General features: G+C 35.2%; 2 long non-coding RNA genes across 3 annotated transcripts; one reads left to right on the top strand and one right to left on the bottom strand.

Moving 5' to 3' along the window:
• The first annotated feature begins 157 nt into the window (after positions 1–157).
• On the top strand, positions 158–3158 carry LOC146911968 (uncharacterized). Of its 2 annotated transcripts, none has more exons than XR_015015069.1 (2): positions 158–499; positions 1295–3158. It is a non-coding gene; the product is annotated as an uncharacterized LOC146911968 (long non-coding RNA). The 2 variants fall into 2 exon arrangements; XR_015015068.1 differs by having other exon boundaries at positions 926–3158.
• Positions 3159–6461: 3303 nt separating this feature from the next.
• On the bottom strand, positions 6462–7170 carry LOC146911967 (uncharacterized). Its single transcript, XR_015015067.1, has 2 exons — positions 6742–7170; positions 6462–6647 (listed from the first exon to the last, which is right to left on the bottom strand). It is a non-coding gene; the product is annotated as an uncharacterized LOC146911967 (long non-coding RNA).
• Positions 7171–17153: the final 9983 nt, after the last annotated feature.

Raw genomic sequence — 17153 nt, 5'->3', positions numbered from 1 at the left:
AATATATATATATATATATATATATATATATATATATATATATATATATATATAGGGGATGTATCAAATGAGAGGAAGTGTTATAATGAGAGGATGAGAGGAGTTATTTATGTCCATTGGATCCAATTTAATGGTTGAGATTAAAAGACCCCTTTTAGTGGAACACATGACTTCTCTTTCCAATAAAACATTAATAAATCTTAACCAACATTATAACCCAATGAAATAAGGGGTTGAGAGTTTCAATGATAAAGATCAAAATAAAAGTTATTCTTCCTGGATTTAATCAATGCCCAAGATAAGAGTTTTACCACAACGAATATTGTTCCTTCATTCATTTCATGGAGTAAAAAAAAATTATTTATGAATCTCTAGACCAAATGCAAGATAATCAATTGGATTTGATGCATTAATGCATTTGTCTACCACTTGATACCAAACTGAGAAATTTCTTTGCATATACCAAGCTATTATTTGATAAATCCCAAAGGATTTACATGTAAGGAATTGTTTTAATGCCCTTTTTAATTATGTGATTTAAAAACTTTGTACGTATCCAATTAGGGGTTGAAGATGCTACTATATATTTGATCCTAAATCACTGTTCCCATAACTTTTCCCTAACTTTGTTTTTCCATTACATTTTTGGTTTGTTTGCAAGTGAATTGATGATATTTAAATAGATTTTACCATCATGTATTATAATGTTAATAAATTGATTGATACTTTAAAATCATGTGTATTTTTTCTTTTCAAACACACCAATATGTCAATTGATGCTGACCTTTAATGATTGTGCTTTCCTCTTGGCTCTGTGTTTATAAATTCAAAATATTATTGCCAAGTATATTTAGTTACAGAAATGAACAAGTAGTGAATTAAAAAAACAAGCAACCACAAATCTAATCAATTTTTTGTTCCATAGGTTATAGGAGCAACTAGCGAATGCTTTTGCCATCACAGGGTCTGAATCTCAGAACTGTGCGATTGAGGGAGCTCAGACAACACTAAAACTAAAAATCTAATACAAACATAGGATGGCAGTGACAGTTGATACTGTTAGATGTGCCACTACACTTGCATGTATTTTTGTGGCTTCAATTGACATTAGTCTGCTGGAAATTCTTGCAAATTATAAATATATCTAACTTATTTTTCCTTATTAATTTCCTATATTTACTTTGGCTTATGTATAGTTTATGATTTGGTCCACTAAAATGCATTTGAATTGACATAGCAATAACTTGCTAATTTGGACAAGTTATGGTTTTTATTGCTTTACTTTTATTTGCAGGCTATTTTGACGAGTTGTAAAAGTCGGCGCCCCAACCTTTGCCGTTTCCAAATTCTCAATTGACTACTTAAATGGTAATGTCGCTCCAGTTGCATTCTCACAACCGGATCGTGATATTCAAGTATTATTTTTTCACTACACTGTTAAAATATATTTTAATCTTAATTTTGATTTTCTTTTGATTAAGTTGTTTGTTATCTGTTTTTCTGATTAGGCGATTCTTGATTCTTATAAGGAAGATCCTGCAAATCCAAAATACGCTTATAAAGTTATATTGCTCTCTGTCTACTTCATTTCAAAATAATTTGGAATTATAGGGTGATGGTTCTAGGGTTCAAACCTAATTAAGCTATTTATTCAAACAGAACATAATTTATCATAAGCTGTTTCCATAAGTTGTCCTGAATTGCCTCATTGGATGCCTCTGTGAAGCAGAGTTTGAACACGTAAGGCAGTTTTTCCTTTCTCTTTTCTGACCAATTAGATTAGCAACTAAATTACTATGTAATTTGCTCACAATATACCTGTAGGACTAAATTTTATACATGTATGTTGTCCATTGTAAGTAAATTCCCAAAACAACTTAGAGAATTTTGAGTGAACTTATCATATGTTGTTTCTATTTAACTAAAATTTGGTTGAGTGAACTTAATCAAAGGGATGTCAATGTGTTCAATTTTGTTGTTGTTTGGTGATGATTGTGTTGATACCTGATCATGAATCTTTGTTCAAGATGAGACATGTCTAAGTTTTTAGCTTGAAAGCATTGAGACTGAGTTGTAGGAGTCCTTTGCCAGATTATTTAGGATATTTCTCGAACAATTATTGTAAACCTTTGAAGTTTCATATAACGCGAACATAATTTTTCACCTATTGTTTGTATTCATCTATATCATAACTGCTCAAAATTAAACTAGATACCTGATTTGTTTTTTTATAGATACCAGATGACTATTTCAATTATGAGAAGCATGTTACATGTTACTTATTTTTATAATTTATACTCATATTTATCCATCTTAGCAAGGATTCTTTTATTAGTAACTATCATGTGTGTTGTACTTCTAGATTCTAGATATATCCATCATAGCAAGGATTTCCTTATTAGTAACTTTCACATGTGTTGTACTTCTAGATATTGAGTTTTTATGTGTAAGTGATTATTTTTTGATAGTAGATGCAAATTGAACCTGAAGTTGCGTGTGTCAACTGTTTTATTTCTTTTGACAAAACCAGTACAATTTGGTTATTTAATTAAGTTTAAATTAGCCATTTTAAAACTTGCATTTGTAACTGTAATGTATGTTGTATGTGCTACTGTTATTCCCTACCATGACTGCTTTGTTGATGATACTATGTTAGTTAATGTGTTTTCACAAGTGTAAATGAAGAATCTCTATGTTGGTCGTTCATTGTGGCGGAGCTCATAAAGTCAATTTGTAAATGGCTTCATACCCCCCTCTCTCCCATTTCAGCACAAGGTTTTTATTGCTTAAGTTCAGCGATTCTAATTATCTGTTTGATGTGGTCTGATCTTGCAGGTATTTATGATTAGGAAAGGCTTGGATGATTCTAAACCAGCATCTTTTCTAGAATTATATGTGAATGAAAGTTATCTCACAATGCAAACTTTGCAGGCCAGTCTCAGATTCATTGAATATGGTGGAGATAAATATGTATAAATGCAACAAAATTGATTCATGAATACAGTTAAGATAAATATGTATCTAGGCTGCTATTCATTTGATCTAATGATATTTTAGACTTTGTCAAAATATGTTTTTCTATTGTAGTGTAATTTTACGACATGCCCCTCAAAACCCTCTATATTCAATTTGTTTTTTATTTCTTGCTTAATAAAGTTTCATCAACAAATGAATTCTATAAGATACACTTAGCTCATTATTTTATGCACTTTATGGTTATTAGAGATTACGATATTTTGTAAGAACTTTTGGATAGCACAAAACTTTAAAACTCTCTTATTTTCTTGTGTTCTTTTACAATGTATATGACCCGTAATTGGCATGGCCCGTTGTGAAATTTGGAAAAAGATTTATTTTGTATTAAATTAAATGTATTAATAACAAGATTCATAAATTGACAAAAAAAAAAAAATTGTTAACAGCGTACCAATAGAACCAAAAAAATAGAACGAGAAAATCGTTAAAAAACAACCGTGCTTCATCTCTAGACCTGTGCGATAGAACGGATGATAATGGGGATTGTATCAACACCACTTCAAAGTAGTGTATAAAGAGATATTCCAAAATGTGTGAGTAACTGTTATATGTCCTAAAATATTGTTTATGTTGAATTGTTTTCTTATCTATGTAATGGATTATATTGTAATATATTAACTTCTCCATTATTTATGACCCGGGCGGTAGCACGGGTAAAAGTTCTAGTACCAAGCTATTATTTGATAAAACACCACAAACCCAACCACCCAACTACTTTCGTTTAAACCTTAAAAAAAAAAAAACCATAAAAACAAGATGTTGTGCGTTCCCATTAAATACACATTCGTTGATACACAAACAATAATTCAATTGATTAAAACCACGTTTTAGTAGATCACCCTTTGTTGGTAATCAATCATTGTAAAGCCTCCACTGAAGTAAATAGACTGTATGAGACACCAATTTGTTCCATGAAACATTTTCTTATCGAAGGATCATTAATGTTGATGGTATGCTTCTTTAACAGTGTATCCTTCACCTGGATTTTGATTCCAAATCTAAGCATTTTTTAACATTTTGATGCAAAGAGATGTTAGCCAAAAAATCTCTACATTCTCCCACTAAATTCTCCTCCCAAAGGAAAATATTTTTATGCAACCTCTGATCCATGTCGCCTAAACCACCACTCACATTCAACATATCTTCCACAAATGCATGTTTATTAATTGATAGATAAACTAAAAAGTTGATTGAGTTTATCCAAAAAAATAAAAAAATCTGACTACCCACAAATCACTATGCCATTTACAACCACTTTTGGCATGCGGTTAGAAAACCAATTACCAGGGACGACACCGCCACCATTTGTACTTAACATAAGTTTTCCCACCAAGATGAATCTAGATTACACCCTATGAAAAACCCCATTCCACCCTATATTTACTTGATAAAAATTTCGGAAATGATAAAGTTCCCGAAAAAATTATAGCGAATTTTTCCCGATACCTGTGACTAGTTGATACAAAAAAAAAAAATTGCACCACTACCTCCTTTATTCCACCAAATCAAGACTGTTCACCAATACATGCTATACGCATATGCTTTCTTGAATTTTCACGACATATTCATTCGCGTTCTTTAGCGCTGCCCTAAAAATTTATACCAAAGACTCCATTCATATCCTTCATTGTCTAACATCACTTCTCCAACAAAAGCAATATTTACCTTTGGGACCCAATTAAGCAAGCAAGCATCAATTAAAACCGAAATTCTCTACTTGAGCAAGTGCTCATGATACTATTGATCCAATATTTACCTTAAATTTTGTTTGAGTATCAGTACCCCGCAAACAAAATTTGTTTAATATTTGAATTTATTTTAAAACAAATTATTAAAAACATCACAAAATGTTGAATGATTGGATGAGGGGTAATACCCAACTTAACTTCGTGGGTAGCAGTGTGTTATCATGAACAATTAATATACAGGATCACTAAGTTTAGGAACAATATTGATCTTTAATTGAACAATCCTAAATATAAATCATTTAGACACACTCCCATAACCAGAGGCGTTTTTTGGGGAGTGCAAAGAGCTCAACCGAGCTGGGCCTCTCAAATTGATGGGCCTCAAGAAAAAAATTATTGCTCAATATCCTGTTTCATGTTTCAATTTCTAAGAAGTAGAAACTCTATAAATTAATAATGTCAGGACCGGAGAAATTTATTAATTTAGAGAGTTATTAATTTATCGATAAATTAATAATTATTAATTTAAAGAGTTTTTAAGTAATTATACTGTACATACCAAACAAAAAGGCAAATTAGTCTGTGCCTCTTAGAATTACGTTGTAGCGAACCTTGGGACTCAACGTAAATTAGTAACTACTGTGTTCATATGCATTGGAAATCAATAATGACTTTTGAACTTTAAAGGAAAATAGACAACTATTGAATCATATTTCAATAGAGTGTAATATATTTATTTCAGTTTTTATGAATTATTAATTTATGATTTTCTTGGGACCGAAAATTATAAAGGGATCTCCCGAAAAATTATTATCTTATTATTTTATCGAGTTTTTCAATTTTTTACATTGGCCCAAGTCGGGACCGGACAAATTTATTATTTTAGAGAGTTTATTAATTTACCGAGTATTAATTTAAAGAGTTTCTACTGTAAAAAATTGTGTTCCATGTTTCTATTTCTAAGTTAAAAACACGTCCTTAGTAAAAATAATTGCTAATTTTAATTTCGGTGGCTAATAATCATTATACGAGTGTTATTTTCAATTTAAATAGAAGATTTATCTTTTAAAAAAAATTGTGCGTTTTTTCTATTAGGGGTCTATTTTTACTATGAGAGTCGAGCCTCCAGTTTCATTAGGACGGCCCTGCCCATAACTTGAAAAAAGTAAAATAAAAATAATTCAATAATGTGATATTCTAAAATAATTAAACGATATATATTGCTATGTGTGTATCTAAATAATTTTTTTAGACTTATGACCATAGAAGTATTTATTAGAAACTGAAATCTAAAAGTTTAATTTTTTTTAGGAGGGGTGAAAAAGCATCATCACAAGAATAAACCAAATTCTAAAATCGCAAATTCTTGTGGCTATTTTTTTGCTAGTGCTGCTCGAGTTCAGAAAGGGGAGGGGGATGCAATTTCGGGGTTTGAAACCCATAAATTTAAAGGGAAGGAAGAACACCGAATTTTATTAATTTGAGATTTTTGTTATTTTAATAAAAAATATTTTTTGGAATCCAACACGGGCTTGCCATCACAATATTTTTAATACATGTCAACGTTTAAAAAAAATGGATAATTGGATAACGAAAATGAATGGCATCGTAGCCACACAAAAATTATTAGTATTGGGTTAATGTAATTTGTATGCCTAGAATTGTAATAGACTCATGTATGCTTATAAATGCCTGAATGAATTCCTTCAAAAAAAATTAATGCCTGAATGAATATAATTATGTGATAATCATGTTATCTTTATTTAATAATTATTTCACATGATTACATCTTTATTTTATTACAATTCATTTATTTTACATTGGCTAAGCAGCGACAAAAATTCCCAATGCACTTTGTAACAGCATGTACGGTGCAGATGTTATCACAATCTCTGTCTTCCTTGCACCCATGAAGTCTTTTTTCTACAATGTAAACCGTAAATAATTAGTGTCAATAAAGAGATGAAAAATTGTGTATAAAATAAAGAATAAAAATTGAGAGGGTAAAAAAATGTACGTGAATCAACTTGGGCTGCAACGTAAAGCACAACAAGACATATGATCATAATATAAGCAACTTTGAGAATTGTAGTCATGTTTCTTCTCCTTTGGATGTAACAAATAGAAAATTGTTTGATCATTTCCTAGGTTTTAGCACTTATATATTGGCAAATACTCCTTTTTAAGGGACAATCATTAGACACCATAAATAATAATAAAATAATTAAATATCTCTTGATTGTATTCATGTGTCGTGTTTGTTTTTTTCGTGCACTTAATTTCTCGCATTTCTTATACAAATTTCACTATAAAATATTATTTATCTTCACTATTTTATTTACCCATTTTCATTTTCCCCTTTTTTTGGCTTCTCACGATAGAAGCGGGTAAGATTTTAAAAGAGAATACTTTTTGTTTTTGGGCAAAGGGAATGTTGTTTTTTTAATGGAAAAGAATATGTGTGTGTATGTATATATATATATAGGGTAATGTTAACTTAAAAGTCAATAAAGTGTCTTTTTTAAATTAAAACTTTCTCTTTATGGTTTTCTTAACTAGTGCCCCGGGGGCACTGGTTAACATGACCCATATATATATATATATATATATATATATATATATATATATATATATATATATATATGAGGTCATATCAAGTGAGAGGACTTTTACAATGAGAGATGAGAGGGTTAAATTATAACCCTTGGATCAATCTTAATGGTGGTGGCCTTGAGATATGAATTCAGACGTGCATAGCAAGGTTAAACATATAATTCATAGCAAGTTAGCACTTTTAATAAACGAATGTCTTGATTTAAAAAAAAAAAAATGTTAACCAGTGCCTCCGGGCCACTGGTTAAGGAAGCATATATAATAATTTTTGCATTGAAAGTTGTGTAATCAATGCATTAAAAGTTTAAAAAATATCATTTTTTATTAGCAATTTCTTCTTTTGGCTTTCCTTAATCAGTGCCCCGGGAGCACTGGTTAACATGACCCTAAAAAAAAATCGCATCAATTTATGATATTCATATATGTTTTACGTGAGTGGTTACTTTTAATTTTGAATTATGCTCTTTACCCAACCAAAATTGTTCGTTCTCAACTGAGATTCTCATAATGCCCCTGCGTGAGTTAACTCGCGCTACTGTAAATCTTGTTTTAAGGATTACACAAGCGTGAGTTAACTCACGCAGAGGTATTTTTGTAATTTCAATTGGGAATGAGCAAAATGTGTTGGATAAATAACAGAATTCTTTATTTTTAATTTTTATATTCGAAAGTATAATATGTTGTTAATTTTGAAGTCACCCGTTGTCCAACAATGGAATACATTGTTAAAACAAGGAAAACAATTGGGACATCTTAAAAAAAATATCGTAAGAATAAGTGCCGAGTCATTCCTTAAAAAAAAAAAAGGAGCAAATAGTCACTTTAGTCCTTGACTCTGCACGTCGCTGTCACATAGGTCCCTGACTCACGATTAAATAAAAACAAGTCCCTGACTATATACTTCCGTTATCATTTTAGTCCCTGCCATTAAAAAAATTTGTTAAGTGATGATGTGGCACGCTGACAAGGAGTATGACGTGTCACAGGGACTAAAGTGAAAGTAAAAAATGGTCACTTTGGTCCCTGAATCGAAAATCAATATCCTCAATTTACTGTTAGATCCCTGGCTGTGTATACTTACTGTCAGTTAGGTCCCTGAATCGAAAATCAATATCCTCAACTTACTGTTAGGTCCTTGACTGTGTATACTTACTGTCAGTTAGGTCCCTGATAGTAAACACAAATTTTTACTAAGATCTTTGGCAAGTTGTTAGTTCAACGTGCTACTTACCGACAACACTATGGTATCGGTGCTAAATACCAAAATATTATTATAACACTTATAAAAATGATTCCATAGTTTAATATCAAATGTTTCCATAACTTAACTATTAAGTCATTAATGTTAACCATAGAGCAATCAAAAGATTGCAACATATTTGGGCATATAATTCAACAAGTCATTACATAATGATTCAGAAAAATATTAAACAAAATATTGCACCACAGTTGTGCTTATAATTTGGCAATTTCGGTACATAAATAAACTAACAAACATCACATAGTTGGCCTCAGACCCTTTGGAGTAAATCTTGGAGTTGGCATGAAAGATGTAAGCATTTGTTGTTCATTCAGACGTTCATTTGAATTTTGCCCTCTAATAGGTGGTGGCCTTGAGATATGAATTCAGACGTGCATTTGTTGTTCATTCATATTAAACTAACAACTTGCCAAGGATCTTATTGAAATTTTGTGTTTACTGTCAAGGACCTAATTGACAGTAAGTATACACAGTCAGGGACCTAACAATAAGTAGAGGACATTGATTTTCAATTCAGGGACCTAACTGACAGTAAGTATACAAAGTCAGGGATCTAACAGTAAATTGAGGATATTGATTTTCAATTCAGGGACCAAAGTGACCATTTTTTACTTTCACTTTAGTCCCTGTTGTTATACCCTAATTTTGGACCTAAAAATACTAATCAATTTTTCTTTTCTTGCATTATAAATCATCTGAACTGTCTCCGATCAATTGCATCTTTCTCTGCATTTTATTTCAATGTTATTTGCAAAATTCACATAGAAGGGTATTTTAGTCATTTCCTGCATTCTACTCATTTTAATCCTTGAAAATTGTTTGAGTCTTTTAAATTGGTTTGTATAAGCCTTTGTTTCAATCTCATGTCAAAAGTCATTCCAAAAAATATCAGTTGAGTCATTTTCTAGTTAGTTTAGCCCCTAGGGGCATTTTAGTCATTTCCCATGTTAAAATTTCTTTCAGTCTTTGAAAAATTGTTTGAGTCTTTTCATTTTGTTAGAATAAGTCTTTGTTTCATTTTATGTCAAAATCCATTTTTAAAATTGCATTTGAAGTCATTTTGAGTCAGTTTTGCCCCTAGGGGCATTTTAGTCTTTTCATGCGTTAAAACCCTGTTTAAATTCTAAAATTTGTCTCTGAGTCTTTTAATTTGTTTGAATAAGCTCTTGCTTTAATCCCTTGTTAAAAAATCATTTTAAAATTGCATTTGAGTCGTTTTTAGTCGTTTTAGTCCCTAGGGGCGTTTTGGTCATTTCACATAAAAACTCTTGTCTGTTTCGTTGTTTTTAATCGTCTCGCTTTACGTTAATTTTCAATTTACTTTTTTCAATTCAATTTTAGTTTTAGTTTCCATTTTGGTCCTTGTATTTTTGTTATTTGCATTTTAATCCTTTTTAGTTTGTTAGAGTCCAAGTGCCACGTGTCCAAATGCTATTGGTCCATAAGAGTTTGTTACAAGTCCAAGTACACATGGCATTGTCTCATTGGTCCAAGCTTACCATATCACCTATATAAGTCAAACTTGTGGTCAATTTTCAACACAATTAATCATTCAATCATTTTCCACAAAAATTCACAAAAAGTCAAAAAATAAATTTTCTTTCTTCCCTCTTTTCTTCTCCCACGTGTCTATTATTTTCCACCACCCTAACAACCTTTTCTCTCCACTCTAACAACTTTTCACCACCACCAAAACCACCCTAACTAACCCCCTAACCTCCATAACCAACCTAAACCACCACTTCAACCACCACTTCAACCACCACATTCATCATCTTCAACCTCCATTCCACAATCAAAAGTCTCAATCAATTCACAAAATCATGCAAATTCCATGGCATAGAAACTTTGGCCCAAACAACAACACCTATTTTCGAATTTCTGTTCAACAAAGTAACGATGACATTTGAGGTTTCGAGTACAATCTTTATCAAGGTTATACCACACAACCGAATCTGAAGCGCAAGTCACCTCCCAAATTCAAAGCCAACGGATTAGAATCACAAGAAAGCAAGAAGACTCGTGGGACTGTTTCGAACCGGAGAAGAATTGAAGAAGAAATTGGAACCGCACAAAGGACCAGAATTCGCATCAGTTTCTCCGATTTAAACAAGGTACCTGGATTCCTTTCCCTTCTCTGCTGCGCACGTTTATTGTTCGTTCATGGTTTGCAACATTCTTTTGAAGATAAAAACGTAGATCTAGAACTTTTTAGTGTTTGTTTTCGAAAATTAACGGTGGATTCGTAAAGAGGAAGAAAAATGATTGTAGAAAATGGTGTTCGTTTCAAAAAACGGCGAAGTTTGAACTCCGACACGGTGGCGCCGCCGGCCGACCACCGCGTCGGAAATTTGGTGCTCGCCGGAGAAGATGAGTACAGGCGGCGCTGGTTTTATGTGAGGGAGAGGAAATACTTGCTGGAATGAAAGGTTTGAGGGTAGAAAGCCCTTTTATACCTGCAACTAACCCATAACCCAACTGAACTGGGTCAGTTCGACCCAATAACCCGCTCCAGCAAGCATATCCAACCTCCCTTGGTCCCATCTTGCAGCCCAAAGTGCTTCATTTTTCCAGTATGCTGTTTACACCCCCCTTTCTGTACGTTTTAGTTAATGTTTTTGCTAATTGCACCCCTGCATGTTCAAAAAGTCCTTTAAAAATTCTGGAAAAATTCCTATAATTTTCTTTGTACTTTTTGATCAATTTTGACATATTGCATGTCAAGATTGATCAAGAAATACTGGAGAATTATTTTTACTTTGGTTTATTGTTTTTTCTTTAATTTTTGTTGAAAGTCTTGATGAAAAACTTGCCAAAACCTTGCGATTTCTTTTACATTTGTTTTGAGTGATTAAGACTTGTTTCTTGTGACCTTTTGCATGTTGAAAATTGTTAGAAAACATACACGTGAAGTTGTGAGTGATTTGTGTTGTTTTTTATCATATTTTGTGAAGTCTTTTTGCACATTTTAATTCCAATATTTTGGCTCATGATAATTGGTGCTTGAAGAGTAATTTTGGGGCATTATTTGTTATTGATCTGGAATATTTGGTGCTGTTTGTAGTGCATAATATTACTTTCTTGTGTTGTGATTTGTTTGAATATTACGATGTGCAAAATTAGTGCAAGAATAGGTCTAAAGTATGCCAAAACTTTGGAAGCTTGATGTGGCCTTGTGATTTTCATGTCATATGCTGAAATAAAACCCTTTGGAAATTTGCAAGGACATGAAAATTATAGGTCATGATCTTGCTTTCATATCATGGTAGATTTTAGGCATGTCTTTGCCACTTTTTAGTGCTAATTCTCATTGATTTGCTTAATACTTTCTTGCCTATCTCTTCTATCATTTTGTGCCTTATATTACTAACCATTTCATTTCATGTCTCATATATTTCATAAGCATTCCCATTTCATCCCATATTCATCTCTATTTTGTTGCAATTTAATTTGTACCAAAGTTAGAATGTAAACACGTAGGAGTTTTGTAATATTTTCCTTTATGCACTTTTAATTTCTTGGCAAAGAGGCCATAGAATGTATCTAGGGTATGATGTAATAAGGACAATGGACTCTAATGATGTACACCGACACAAGCATCGACACATGCACACACATCACTATATAGCTAGAATATGCATGTTTAGATGTATGTTTAGGATTGTATGTTTAGATGTATGTTTAGGCCTTATACTTAGAAAAAAAAAAATTTCCAAAAAACTTGAACAAACTTCACTCAAACGTTTTTCACAATAAACCTTGGGGTCAAAACCCCATTGAATTTTCCTTTTATTTTCTTAATCAAACTTCAATGAAAAATAATCAAACTTTGACTTCTTTTACAAAATGACTAATCAAACCTCACTCATTTCATAAGTCTCATGCCCTTGAGGCCTCTCTCTCTCATTCTTCAAAATTTCATTTTCAAACTTAAAATCAACCAACAAAAACAAAAACATTTTTGGAAGAGAACTACGGTGGATTTGATCCCTTAATCGGGTACGTAGGCAAGGAACAAAATTCCTTCAATTCAACTAAAATAAAAATCCAAAAACATTCTTCTCCCTCCAATTCTTCATTTAGAATACCTTTAGGTTTAATAAACATTTTCAAAATAGCATTTAAAAGTAAAGCGCGCGCGTAGAAATAAAAGACGGTTCCTATAGGATACTATAGTCGTTATGGGTGCCTAACACCTTCCCGTAGCGAAAACAACTCCCGGACCTCGATTCTCAAGGGTTTTGCTTACTTTTTCCCTTCCCAAGAAAAAATAAGATATCACCGGTTTAAAAGGTTCAAACGTAATCAATGTTTAACACCCGAAAACCAAGATAAAATAGCTGGCGACTTCACTGGGGAGATTCGAGAGTTACGCCTAGTCTTTATTTCCACGCTCGCGCTCTTTTTACTTGTTTCTTTTACTTGCTTTCCTATGTGAATAAATGTTTAAATTCTTGCAAACGTGTGGGGTGAGAATATCAAAAGTCCTGCACCCGGGCTGAGTGAACTTAGGATTTAGGAGGGATATAATCGACAATTCATTCCGGGGGTTGCCTCGTGTTTTGGATTATGCGATCAATCCCACATAGCTGAGGCATTTTGGGGGTGATGTTGTCGGCGCGTGTCGTCGCGTTTAGGCACTTTACTTCTAATTGTTCTATGACGCTATGAACCGTAGATAACCAAATCCATCCGTGGCCACTTTCTAGGATGTAGTGCGGAGGCTAAACCGAGTGTTGTCTCGAGTTTTAGTCGTCACGCGATACTACACTCAAGTTAGACCTTCCACGGATAATCATGGAGCGAGTGTTGCCTCATAGCACCATGATATACGTCGGAGAGGTTGCAACTTGGGAACCTTTTTTAGAACCCGGTTACTATTATCCTAAAGCCCTAGATTCACCGGACACCGTGTCCACCCGTGACTCCTCGACTTTGAACTTCAACCCACCATGTTTTCTCCGAACTTGAACATAATCATGCATTCATGCATACATGCATACATGCATAAACTTTTTCCATGCATTGTTATCGAAGGGCTTAGACAAGTTGAATTTGTAAACATTGTAGGAATGAAGAGGACTAATTCCTACAAGTTCAAGGAAGTGGATTTGGCTAGTTTGAGAGATTTGGCACTCAAGATTGAGGATCCGACTGGTTTCCGACGTCGTTACGGGGCTTTACTTACTATTCTCCAGACTAATGTGGATGAGAAGCTTGTGCACACTCTAGTGCAATTCTATGATCGGGACTATCGGTACTTTACTTTTCCGGACTTTCAGCTGGTGCCTACTCTAGAGGCTTATTCTTCCTTGATGGATCTGTCTATTGCTAAGGGGGTACCTTTCTCAGGACTTGAGCCTCCTCTTACTCCATTGGTTATTGCTAAGGATCTCTATCTCAAGACCACCGATGTCTCCAAGAATCTTGTCACTAAAGCACGCATCCGAGGGTTCACTTCAGAGTATCTTCTTGGGAAAGCCAACCTCAATACCACTTGTCAGGACACTCTCGAGGCTATTCTTGCACTTCTCATCTATGGGCTTATTCTCTTTCCGAATCTTGATGGCTTCGTGGACATGAATGCTATTATGATCTTCCACTCCAAGAATCCAGTTCCTACTTTGCTAGCTGACACATACCATGCTATTCATGATCGTTCCGGCAAGGGACGTGGCTACATTCTTTGTTGTGTGCCTCTCCTCTATAGGTGGTTTATTTCGCACCTTCCGGAGTCTTTCCACGCCAATCCGGAGAATTGGTCTATTTCACAGAGGATTATGGCTCTCACTCCTAATGAAGTGGTTTGGCTCACTCCCGCTTCTAGGCTTAAGGAAATTATCTTTGGTGGTGGAAAGTTTCTTAATGTACCTCTTCTTGGTACCCGGGGTGGAATCAACTATAACCCGGAGCTCGCTTTGAGACAATTTGGTTTCCCGATGAAAGATAAGCCCATCAATCTTGCTACAGCTCCTTACTTCTTTCACTACTCCAATGCTCCCACAGGAATAAGAGAGGATTTCATGGAAGCTTGGACTAAGCTTCGGAAGAAAGAGGTGAAGCATATGGGTGTAAGGTCCGGTATTGCTCATGAGGCATATACACAGTGGGTTATAAACCAAGCTAATGAGATTGGTATGCCTTACCCCCCTATGAGATATGTGTCTGCATCTGTTCCTACCATGCCTTTGCCTCTACTCCCACCTACCCAGGAGATGTATCAGGAGCATCTAGCTATGGAGAGTCGGGAGAAGCATCAGTGGAGAGCTAGATACTATGAGGCTGAGAACTTGATCATGACTTTGGATGGAAAGGATGAGCAGAAGACTCATGAGGTCTTGACACTGAAGAAAGAGTTAGCTAAGGCTAAGAGAGAGATTGAAGAGAAAGATAGGATGCTTATGAGGGACTCTAAGAGGGCTAGGGGTGCCCGTGACTTCTATGCACGATACTGCAGCTATGAGTCTGAGTCTGAGGATGATGCTTCCACTTCCTATGCTTGAGGATCTCCATTTCCTGTTGTTATTTCCATTTTGTGTTGATTTACATTTTAAAGTCTATCCCTTGGCTTAGCATTTCAAAGGGAATCGTCTTGTAAAAACTATATGTTGGTTATTTGTTTCCCGTTCATGTTAATCGTTGTTTAGTAATGTTTACAAGTTTCTAATTTGTCTAAAAACCCTTCGATAACACATAAAAAGAATCTTTTTGCATATGCATTTACACATTTCATGCATCATATGCATTCATTGGTCACAAAAAGCTTCTCTCGTGCTCATTGCCTCCTGGTTTTGTCCGCCGCAGTCTGAAAAGTGGCTCGTGGTCGCAAGATTTACCAACCAGATAGAGTGCATCAAACAAGATTTCACAAGAGAAGGATCATGACTAACTTTGAAGAAGAAAATGCTCGGCTCCGTGCCGAATTGGCTGCTATGAAAGAAGACTTGGCTAAGGCTCATGACACTATGTCTGCTTTGCTGGCTGCACAAGAACAACCAGCCACATCTGTCCCAGTTTCTACTGAAGCAATTCCGTCTATCCCACTATCTACTGTGGCTACTGATGCTCGTTTTGTTATGCCCAATGGGCGTCCTTATGGTCTCTCAGCTTACTATTCTCCTAATACTGCTGCTGGTGTCTCTGGTTTTGCTGGTCAAGGACAGATTCCTGTATCTACTGCTATGCCTCAAGTAACCACCGTTGTTACCGATCCTATTGTACACACTGTGCAACAGGTAATTGATGTCGATACTCCGCGTGGACAAGATCCCGCAATGGAAGCTATGAAGAGACAATTAAGGGAGTTGGCCGGAGAACTCCGTGAGGTCAAGGCTAGCCGAGGAAACAATGGTGCTCCTGCTAAAGCTCGTGATCTATGCTTGGTATCCCAATTTGAGGTTCCTAAGAAATTCAAAGAGCCAGAATTTGACAAATACAATGGGACTTCTTGTCCACACAACCATGTTATCCGGTATGTCCGAAAGATGGCTAACTACGCCGACAATGATGCACTAATGATCCATTGCTTCCAGAGTAGCTTGACAGATGATGCAGCAGATTGGTAGTAAGGACAACATCCATACTTTTGAGGATCTGGCTGCTGCTTTTGAGAGTCAATATGAATTCAATACCCGTCTGAGACCAAATAGGGACTCTCTTAAAGCCCTGTCTCAGAAATCAGATGAAACCTTCCGAGAGTATGCTCAAAGATGGAGAGGGGCAGCTGCCCGTGTTTCTCCTCGACTTGATGAGGAAGAATTAACACAGACATTCCTGAAGACTCTGAAGAAGGAATATAAGGAGAGAATGATAGTCTCTGCCCCAAACAACTTCTCTGATATGGTTACAATGGGAACGCGTCTAGAGGAGGCCGTCCGAGATGGTATTATTGTCCTAGAGAAAGGTGAATCTTCAAACAGTGCATCAAAGAAGTATGGTAATGGTCATCATAAGAAGAAAGAATCTGATGTGGGGATGGTGTCTGGTAACCCATCTGTAGCGGCTACACAATTACCTATGCCTTATCATTACATGCAGTACTCTCAGCATCCTTTCTTCCCGCCATTCTACCAGCAATATCCTCTGCCACCGGGCCAACCACCAGTGCCCGTCAATGCCATCGCACAGCAAGTGCAACAACAGCCTCCTGCTCAACAGCAACAGCAGCAACAACAGGGACCCCGACCCAAACCTTCCTTTCCACCAATACCAATGCGGTATGGTGAGCTGCTCCCAACTCTACTGGCCAAGGGACACTGTGTCACTAGACCAGGCAGGCCTCCGCCTAATCCATTGCCTCCCAGGTTCCGACAGGATCTAACATGTGAATTTCATCAGGGTGCTCAAGGCCATGATGTTGAGGGTTGCCTTGCTCTGAAGTATATTGTGAAAGACCTAATAGAAAAGGGACGGTTGACTTTTGAGAATAGTGCTCCTCATGTTCTTGATAATCCACTCCCAAACCATGATGCAGTTAACATGATCGAGGCTTTTGAAAGGATCCCTGTTCCTCAAGAGGATCCCATGCTGGATGTCCGCAATGTCGTTACTCCCTT

This window comes from Medicago sativa, chromosome 6 (assembly GCF_051527215.1).
Source record: "Medicago sativa cultivar Bolivia chromosome 6, Bolivia_mono, whole genome shotgun sequence".
Classification (NCBI taxonomy): domain Eukaryota; kingdom Viridiplantae; phylum Streptophyta; class Magnoliopsida; order Fabales; family Fabaceae; genus Medicago; species Medicago sativa.
Note: the sequence above shows the minus strand (reverse complement) of the source record. Positions and strands in the feature narration are given on the sequence as shown.